Source organism: Otolemur garnettii, unplaced genomic scaffold, assembly GCF_000181295.1.
Source record: "Otolemur garnettii isolate 467f Iridium unplaced genomic scaffold, OtoGar3 scaffold00004, whole genome shotgun sequence".
Classification (NCBI taxonomy): Eukaryota; Metazoa; Chordata; class Mammalia; order Primates; family Galagidae; genus Otolemur; species Otolemur garnettii.
The window spans coordinates 46,990,229-47,001,565 of NW_003852399.1; positions in this window are offsets into that span (position 1 = coordinate 46,990,229).

Here is an 11,337-nt window from a genome sequence, read left to right on the forward strand (position 1 = left end):
AAAAAATTATATAGGTTATATTTGGGTTTTATTAATTTATGGGATGTAATATAATTATAACTCAAGTATCTTCATTTTGCCTCTTTTAAAGATACACATACTGGGCAGTCCCTGTGGCTCAAAGGAGTAGGATGCCAGCCCCGTATGCCGGAGGTGGAGGGTTCAAACCCAGCCCCAGCCCCCCGCCAAAAAAATATACATATTAAATATCTGACTCCCTGACAGTAAAGAATATCCAAATGTGGAATGGTCCAGTTTAGAAGACCATGAGTACCCAGTTCCTTAAGTGAGAAAGGTGCAGAAGGACTGTGCTTAAAAATATTACAAGGTTACTTCCCGAAACACACCCTGCTACAACCTAGAACCAGTGTCTAACAAGTCAAACTCAGAACTCTGTGTTCCTTATTTTTTTGGTGTTTTGTCTTTCATCCTTCTGAAGTTAGGATTAGGAAAAAAAGCAGTCTGATGTCATTGGTAGTAACAGTTACATATATGTTTTAGGAAAATTATTATGCTTAAATTTCAATGTAAATATTCTACAATTGCTCAAATTTAACTGACATTAGAATGAGTTTACAAAGTAATATATTAACCATTACCCTCTTTAAAATATAGATAGACACATACAAAAAACTTTGTCAAAAACACACACACTGAATGAACCAAAGCATATTATTCACAGAGATGACTCACATACATAACAAAAGTTTCTATTTGCCCTTTTGCCGAGAAATTGTACAAATATAGAACATATCTTATGTGGGGAACAAAATTTTCCATGTCTAAAGTTATGAAATTACAAACCAATGACCAATATTTTAGGGTCTCATAAATTAACTGAGCCATATCATATGGCATTTGAATTGCTGTCCTTTAATTATATAACTAGTACATAATTAAGCTACAAATATGTAGTATTTACATAATTCCATGGTTTGGAATTTAAACCTAAGTTAGGAAAGATTTTAGCCTATATATTATTTACCCAACCACATTTTAGTTTGGAAAATAGTTATGTTTTAAGCAAACAATGGAAAGCATCCAATTTGGGGCAAAGTTTTAACTTACTTTCAATACTATATTTAATAAAATTTTAGAATAAATTATTAACTAAACATATCAATCACTGCAAAAATGGAAATTAAAAGAAATAAATGTAGGACTTCCATTGTACTATAATTTATCTAGAAAAGCTACTGAAACTCTTTTTCCAACACATTCACTTAATCTACAACTTTTTTGAACTGTTAGAGAAAATAATATAAAAATGTGGGATGACTCATAATTTGAAATGAATGGAGGCTCAAATACCAAACTGGGGCAACTTGAGGCTCCAATGAGGGCCTTAAAGACAGAATGAAATAAAATGAGACAGAAACTACCTCTTACCAGTTTTAAAACGTAGATTTTCAAAGCTACATTTTCTAATTTTTTGTCTTCTTTGAGCTCTCATAAAAAGATGTCAAAAGGCATTGTGGGCTAACATAAAAAATGTACTACTGTGGTTAAAATGTCTTAAGAATATTATCTACTTAGGAGATAGAATCTGATACTAAGTACAGTGAATCTGCATATAGTCACCTTTGTAAAATAGCAGACTTTTGGCTTTGTACCGTCTGACAATTTCTTTGTCCAAGCCACACTAAAAATAAGTCTTTATATAATGGAAATGTTGAGACTTTAACTATAGCAATGTGAATGAGTACCACTATAATAAGACTTTCTCATCAACTCTTGGTTTATGTTATATTAACATATGAAAAAGCTATTTAAACATTAAAATTAATACATCATAAAACAATGGTAATACTTCATACAAAATACAGTTTTATTTGAATCAGAACCACTCACAATAGCTATGAATATCCCCATTCAAATTGCTATCATGAATATTGTATAAAATGAGAAGAATAAACTAAAAGTAAAATTAGAACACTGCTTTATAAATTATAATATGTCAAGCTAACAAATGGTAGACTTGTCACATTGAGCAACTAAATGTCTAAATGATCATTCAGCACTCATAGTGTAGGAAGGAAAAAACATTGGCTTTGTTGCCTCTAAAGCAGTTGCTCGATTTTTCATACTGTCATTCTGCTCTATTAGCAAAGCCTAACACAATTAGGTATGAATATGCAGTAATAACATGCAAATTGTTCCCTCACAATTGCCCTACGGCAGCAGTCTCAGCCCTTCTAAGCTTGATTCCTTCTACATCATTGCAGGCTTGGCATAATTCATCAGAATAAAAAATACCTCAGCCTTATTGCAAGTGGCCAGCTAGTAAAATCATCGCTGGTTGTTAACCACTCTCTTTCGATGGGTTTGTTAGCGATGCTTGTCCCTAGCTCCCTGCCACTCCTGCACTTGTACATGTTTCCCTTGGGTAATGTTAGACACTACATTTGAGCCTGCCAGAACAATTAACCCTACTGTTAATTAGAATGAAATGTCAGGCGCACAGATGGTACAAGCTGGCACCCTGCCATCCCGCCAACTGCTGCTGAAAGCAGCTACCCTACTGCTGACAGCTGCTCAGCCATGTCCCAAACCAGCAGATGTCAAAACTTTCCAGCTGAGGAAGGTTAAAAAAAGCAAAGAGGAGGGGTTTCCCATCCCAGCAGTGATGATGACTGTTTTAGTGCTATTGCATCTATTACCTGTTGTCACACTGTACCAATCAAGAGGAAGTCTGTAAGCAGAGAGACATAAATTTAAAATAATGATACTAATAATCATAACACAAATAAACACAATATGGCTATAAGTCAATACAAGGATAAAAATGGCATTAGTGACAAATAAAATCACTGAACTTTTTCACCAAGTTCTATATAAGCTGAGGGGCATATTTTCATGTATATTTCAATGAGAAAAAAAATATTTCAACACCCCCAAATCAATTCATTTAAAAAGTCACAAAATCATGCCTACATAATCTGCAGAAAAAGTATTCACTTTGTTTTCAGAAATCACATGTAGGGGTCAAAGAAATTGTTGTTTTTCCTGGTGTCTGTTGTTGTTCATAATTTACAAACATCCTTTATGAGGTGATAATTTCTATCTTCCCCTATCTTCATATACACATACGTAGTCACCGAAAAGAGATAACAGAGCGTTCATTACCCATGAAAAAAATCAAAAACTCAAATCTGATGACACAATAAAACCACAACTGAATATTATTTGGCTTAGAAACCAGCTTCAGAATTCTGATCTGAATGTTGTGCTAATCTTATAGCTATACAAAAAATTAGTGATCTAATTAGCTGGGAATGCACGCTCTTTTCAAATACAAGAGGGCAGGGCCATGAACTCCTTTTACTTATATTTAATTTTAGAAAACAATTTTGTGTCATCTGACACAAATGAACATGGAAAGTGTAGAAGTGGGAAAGTAATTTCTTTTCAATTATTTTGAGTTATTCTTTTTAATGGCATAAATGCAGGTGGATGGTGCAACTCCAAAGCCACAGGAAATAATGCCCTGAAATCTAAAGTTTATGCTTCTGCTACTTCTACTTCAATAGACATCACATATTGATAAATTATGCATTCTACTAACACATAGGTATACACACATACCAAAACACACACCTACACAATGTAGAAGTTATTTGAATATTCAAAAAGAGCTTGAAATACATGCATACTAACTATACATTCTAATTAGGCAAAAAGAGACATAATACAGATAAAGGGAACACTTATCAGTTAGGGTTTTTCCATCATATACAACTGAAATTGACTTAACACTAAAAGGAAATTTATCCGTAAGGTATAAAATAGATTATAGTATTCTTTTTTTTAAGCTGAAAAACTGACTTGGAAAAGACAGAGATAGGTTAGAAAATGAAGTGGCAGGAACAGTGGGGAAACTAAGACACTAAGATAAATCAGCTCAGATAATTTCTTCCAAAAATTTAAAGTTCAGCTGGGTTCCTGTGTTTCACATGCCCAAGTGTGGTATATTGCAGCTTAGTTAATGACTTCAACAAGACTAAAACAAGTTTTAGGTCATTATTATCAGAAGAAGGGCACGGGGATTCTGTGCATCAGTAAAATTAGTGACGAATGACCAATATCCTATGACATCAATGCTAAAGGATTCCATACAGGGATGTGATGCAAGTTTGGGTAAACTACAGCAATGAATGTAAGCAAGGAGATGAGAAGACATTCCTGAGATGAACTTGAGAATAAATAAAATGGTCCATGGGGTGATAACAAAGCTGGGTCATCGGAGCCCTGGACATTACTAATGTTACTGCTTCAAACAAAACCATTAATAATGCTACTGCTTCTACTAATTTATCTACTAATTACTACATTTCTATAGCATTTTACAGTTTATAAAGTACATTCTCATGGAGATTTTTCTTTGATTTGTATCATAGCCCTAGGAAACATATGTCACACATAGTTAGTGATGTTTTGGATACACAATATAAAAAATCATGTGGTATATGTTAGACATAGAATCAACATATGAAAATGCCAGGCACAATTCTCAATACCAACGTGGAAGGAAACGAGAGACAGCACTGTCTTCAAGAAACTCAGCGTTTAGTAGGCAGAGACAGACAGGTAAACAGGTGTAAATAGTGCTTGTGTTTGTTAGAAAAGATATCAGACAAATTATCATGTGGACACAAGAAAGGATGGGTCAGGTCCTACAAGAGGCCATCAATAAAGGCTCTTGGGAGATATGTAACTCAATGTGTTTGAAAATCAACTTGTTTTGAAGTATCACAGTATAAAAAAGTGAACACAGAAACTCGCCAAAAATAAATCTGCTCCTAAAATGCATAAACATAAAACAAAGGCTTAAATGCTCCTTTTTCTAAAATGGTTCCTTTGAAAGTAATATTAAAAGTAGGATGCTACTAAATTCAGAATTCATGTTCTACTGGAAAGTATTTTAATTGCAACCACATTTGGGGCTTAAAATGACATATTAAAGATGTATATGATATAATATTAAAGTGTCCTTTGACTGCCACAGAAGTTCTAATACTAAAAAATAAAATAGTACTAACTTGAAATTATGGGTATAGCAAAAATCCATTAGAATATTTTTGCTCGAAGAAAGTAAATATAACTTCTCATCCTTTCAAATTAAAGTACATGTATGTATCTATATAACTATATAATTTTACTATGCCAGTCATAATGCTGAATAAAGTCATATTCTATTTCATGTACATTTGATTTTCCAAAAAAAGTATTATTACAATGTGATAATATTCTGTCCTATGCTCTTGATTTATAATAATTCACAAAAGTTATTTTGAGCATACATGCCATTAGATATGAGAGCTTTGAGCATTTTTTAATTTCCAAACATACCAAACTTAAGTCATACTATTCAACATCCATAAGAAATAAGATTAACTATATATATTTTTTTAATCTCTTATTTTAATGGCTTTTTCATCCTTCAGCTCTCTCAGACAGACAGGGACTTGTTCTTATTCTCCACATTCATTGGTATATGGATTGCAATTTTCAGCTTTCCTTTCCCATGTCCTACACATAAACTTTGTATTTTATATAACACATTGAAATATGCAAGTGAAATTTATTAGTTGTGTTAGTTGTATGAATTAATGATAAACCGTTATTAATTTAGGAACCTTTATGAGTTTCTGAATTGTATTCTCAAGTATTTCACACAGTCCTTACAATGCTTCACTGGGAAACTATTTTCATCCTTCTTTTTCAGGGAGTTGCTCTGGATCATAAAACTAATAAGAAGAGCTGAGGCCAACTCCAAGTTGCAACTCAAGGACAGTGCTCTTCCTGTTTTAACACCATTTGCCTGTGGAATGGACAGCAAAGTCCATCAGCATATAACAGTATTACTGCCTTTTTATCAATTATGCCTTTTTTCATTTATTGGAATCAAATGATAAGGACTAGCCTCCAAGAAGCAAAACACCCTGTCATCTATTTTGCTCAGCATCCATAATGGAAGTCAAAGACCTCTAGGCAATCTGGAGAAATGAACCAGGAATTTTTAGTGAACTCTTGTGAAATGATTCACAGTGCAGGCATTAAATATTTAAGCAGAAATAATGTAGCTTCTGTTCCCTGCAGACTTAATAGTGCAAATATATGATAAATTTTCTATCAGAACAAATACACTTAGATTGAAAGATATGCCTATTTAAGAAAATGAGATAAGTATTGTCAAATTAAGTATAATGTCCTGCTTCATATCTCTCTTTCCTCTCCAGCCTAGGACTTCAACATTCAACAGATGCAAGAGGAAGATAAGACAGCAACAGATATAACAGAGAGAGAAAAACAGATACTGACAGAGAGGAATGGGAAGAGGTGCAATTTAGGGAACTTGGGAGGGTTGATAGATAAACATTATGTCTCAATTTAAAAATAAGGATTCTAAGGCTAGCTGGTCTGCCTATGTGAGGGCCCCTCTGCCAAAACACTGTTCCCCCAAATACCTGCATGCTCAATTTCATTTTGTCATACTTTCTTAATTCCATCAGAAGATTATTCTTAAAATATAAGAAATGCTTTTAAAAATTCAAACATCTCTTGGAGGGTTAAAATACTATTATTACTAGTAGAATAATATTTGCTGGCAAAAGCTTTATTAGTCTGAAACTCCCTATTTTAAAAACAGGGATGCTGAGATCATGAAAGCTCAAGCTATTTGCTTAAAATCACAAAGCCGGACAATGTCAGAGCTGAGGGATGCAGTTTTCAGAGTCTCTGTACAAGAATAACAATGGTTATGACAGACCACATTTCTAAGCGTCACTCCATGGTAGCCAGTGCTCTGAGACGCTTCCACATATTATACCACTCAATAGTCCAGGCAGGACAAGATTTTTCACCCTGTGTTGAGCAGACAAATAAGGATCCTTTAGGGTCTGTTTCAGAAAATGAGTGGTGGTAGGAGAGAGAAGGACAAAAGAGTAGATTGATCCTAGTTTCAATGAGAGGTCCACATTTATCTGTGTTACGTGCTGGGGTTTGCCTAAGATTTGAAAGTATTCCTTACAATCTGCCTTTTAACGTATCTTTTGATACCATTTGTCCCTGCTCTTCACTGCCAAGAAAACCTAGTCAACTGTACTTTTCTGGTGTGATAAATATTATTAGAATCTATGGTTTAAAATCAGTGTTCCATAAGATTCTCATTTTATGTTAGAAGTTCTTAACAACCTGTCATATGACTTACACTTCACTTTAAAAAACTACTTAGAATTTCTTTTAAAGATCACTTTGTTTATAAAGTGGACAATTATTCCAAGTACTTGAAAAACGTGAAAGGGGATAATCTATAATTCATGTTTGTGCTAATTTAGACCACTGTCCCTACTCATCTGGCTAGTCCGGATTACAACAGTTTCCCCTATTTGAGAACAGGAAGATCGATCATACCTTTTTTTCTCTCCAGTGGTCATTTTCTAACCTAGCCTGACAAAATTCTTTCTAGTCATCAAGGTTCAGTTTGAATGCCAGCTTCATTATAAAGCTGTACCAAATCATGCTACTAAAGTTGCTGGCTGATCTTTAAACTTCTACTGCAATTTATTGGAGGCTCTTGCTAAGATTTATAACATAGTACCTTAGATTAGAACTATTTATGTACATGTCTTATCTTTCTTCCTGGATGAGAAATGGCTTTGGAATAGGAAACCTATGCTCTATCCGAGAACCTAGTAAAGTGCCTTGCATAAATTCTCAATTATTAATAATACGTGTATATTTTGGAAGGCTGATGAGCTGAAGCTATGGGGCATGTGAAGAAAAAGAAATAAGAGAGACAAGGTTCTGACCGGACGGGGAAAAAAATGCCTTGAGAATCCCTTTTATGTTGTCTCACGGTCAAATCACTAAAGATTACTCCCAAAGATAAATCAAACTCTCACAATAAATGCCTAAATATATTTGGATCATTAGAAGACCTAGGTAAAAACCAACCTGCCAAGAATGTCTTTTAAAAAGTTATCCCAAGATATTACATACTGCTCCATTTGCTGACATGGCTATAAACCCTTCTATCAAATCAGAGAGCAAAACTGAATAACCTTTGATCCGGCATAGAATGGGTGATCCAAAGTTCCACGTTCCAATTCAGGCCCCCTTTGTGACTACAATTCCCACTGGCTCTCCAGGGAGATAAACACAGAAGATGTGCCGGTCTCTTTAGGGAAAATACAGCTATCTGATTTAAAATTTTTTTGCTGCTACTTATTGACTTATGAAGTATGACATTTAGCTTCCATTGAAATAGCCTAAAATTTACTTAAACTTTAGAAATGGCAAATAAAGTTTTTTACATATATATTTAAAGAAATCTTTAGAGAACTTATTTTGCTCTCTGTGTGTATGTCAGGGTATTAGGACTAGACAGGGGAAGAATCAGAGCTGTGGTCTGTGTCCTGGTTGAGTTTACAGTCCAGAAATTCAATCACCAATTTTTGGATTAATCAATCCATCCTAAAATCGAAATTTTGGCAAATAACAGAAGAGAGAAACATTTTGATACGTATTTAAGTGAGAGATATGTTACTATCTTGAAAGTAAAGCAAGCCTTCTTCAAAGGAGTAACATGAGAATTTAGTTTTAAAGAACTTATCTATCGGTTCTTTAAAATTATTGTTTATAATTTCTATAGATTTCTGAATGAATAATGGATGATTTAAAGTTGTAGAATTACATATTGATTTTTATTTAACCTCTGCTTTAGAAGGTATTTTCTTCCCTCTTAGAGAAAATAAATCAATTGTTGAAAAATATATATCAAACTTAATATGCATATTTTCATTAGAGTTATAGACTGATTACTTAATTGGGATGCTTGCATTTTTACAAGGTTATTTATGAACAAGTGCAGAGTAATAGATCTGGCATTTAAAGCAAATAATTTTGCTCAGATGTTCTGATATATTAAGAAGAGGTTTAAGGTGCCATATAACTACATGTGTAAGTACAGCCTTATTGGTGACCTTACAATGCACTTAGTATCTTATACTTCACTAATGCTGTCTCTACTACCACAAGCAATTTATTCTGCTTCATGTTCCTCAAGTGCTCATAAATCAGCATTAGATCCCTTTTACTGAGTTGCTGATTTTAAGCCAGCACAGTACGGAGGAGCATTTGGATTCAAAGTATAATATTGGCACACATATTGATTTTAATTAGTCTAATTAGTTCATTACACTAAAAATCACACAGATCATTTATTACATCAAACCTAATGGCATATGATCAAGGATTTAATATGATAATGAAGTAGATCAATTATCACTCATAAAGGAAGTCATTAAGAAGTGTAAACATTGTCAATCTGAATACCATTACAAATTATGAAGTCATAGCACAGACAATTTGCATATAGACATTAGTATTATTTCATAGTCAATCTCTTTAAGGAATAAATATGTTTTTGTTTATACATTCACTTTCCTGTGTCTTTTATTACTATCTTAAGCTATGCATGAGCAGGTTAACAAAGGTTGCAATACTTGTGACAACACCTGGGGGTTCTTATGCTAACAATGTTGCAAAAAATTAATAGCATTATCTGGAAGTGAATTCTGTTTAGACTCCTTGTTTTTTTTTTTTGGTCACTGTAAAACCTTGGAGTTTATTCATCTTGGCAGTTTAGAGGTCCTGGTTTACATAACAATAAACAAACAGCCAATAAGTGTTCTTGAGATATTTGTAACACTTGAGATATCCTGCAGGCTAATTAATGTGATTTTTAAACATTTAATTAAATAATACTAGCAACATATAATCACACTCACCAAGGACTAAGATCTGCAAAAGTAGTTCAGATTACTATACTACCTACTCATTTATTAAGGCTTTTTGCAGCTTTAACATTACCAAGACATCTTAAATAAAAGCAGCCAACTGTGCACACTGGTCCTAACTCAATGCATTGCCATTTATCATTATTATTGCTATCATTACCCTTTGCTTAGGGTCCCTTCACTCTGTTTTAAATCCATCTGACAGTAGTTCACATTCAAGCCACTGAGAATTTATTTTTCTGCTAAGAACTTGTGAGGTAGTATATAAAATATTTCCTTGATATCCAGATATAATATGATCTAATTGTCATTCCTTAAATGTTAAACTTCTGCAAATAAAAATGGTCTCAAGAATTCTCCTAAATCTCTTCAGAGAGTTCCCCCACAGCTCCGCAAAAAAAAAAAGAAAAAAGAAAAGAAAAGAAAAACCTTGTTATACTGATAAAGATATGTATAAAATCAAAAGGTAGGTTATAAAATGTTATTGGGAGGTAAACTCCAATAGCTAAAAAATATATATGAAATAAAATGTCTTCCTAAAATACCACCTCATTCTGCTATCAAAATAGCAAATCTAGCAACCACCTTCTCTGAATTTATCACCTGGTCCTGCCACTTCATTCTGTGTACCTGAGGGGCTTGTGAGGATTAGATGAGTTAATACATTTAGTGAACTTAAAATAGGGTCCAGTATGCACTAGTCACTCGGATGTTCGCTTTTATTGTGAAGAAGCATGCATCGATGTATTTAGTTATTTGACAATTTCTGAGTCTAGTAGATTCCTTGAACAGACTGCAGGGTGATGAGCAGACTTCATGATTTACTTTCTGCAACTGGTATCGGCTAGCCCTCAATGGTATCATTTCTTAACGGTATTCTCTTAGTAAACACTCTGACCTCAGTACATCCCCGTTATGGCTAATATTTCCCCAAAACTAAATTGATTATGTATTTTCATCAGTTCTTTTATGTAAGCAGAATAAAGTCAAGCTCAAATTCTTTATCATGACATTTCTCTGTCCTCCCCCGACCTGCCACTTTACTCAAGATCAGTGTATGGCAGCAGCACCACATTCTCAACATTTCTGAACAGACATCGTGCCCGGGAGGCTCCATGTTCACAAGCCAAGTCCGCTTCCTGATGACTTTCCCTTTTTGTTCCCCGATAAATCTCTAATGATTCTCGCATATTCTTCTCTTCTAAATATATTCCATTCCTCATTATGAGCTGCATAACTCTAGGAAAATTATTTTATCTCTCTAAATGTTTAACTTCTGTGAAATGGGTGAATAAATATGATCTTCTAGCCTGTTTCTGAGATTGCATACATATTCCACTTGGTGTCTGGTACATAACAGGTGCTTAACAAATTGTAGTTATTTTTACTATTATTGTTAACATTAATATTATCCTATCTAAAAAATAGAATGCCCACATTTTTCCTTTTTTCTTTAATCAGAATATACTGTGATATACAGTGATATCAAAATATTTGAATTTTAGGTCCACAAGTATCAAGGCAGTGGATCATCCCT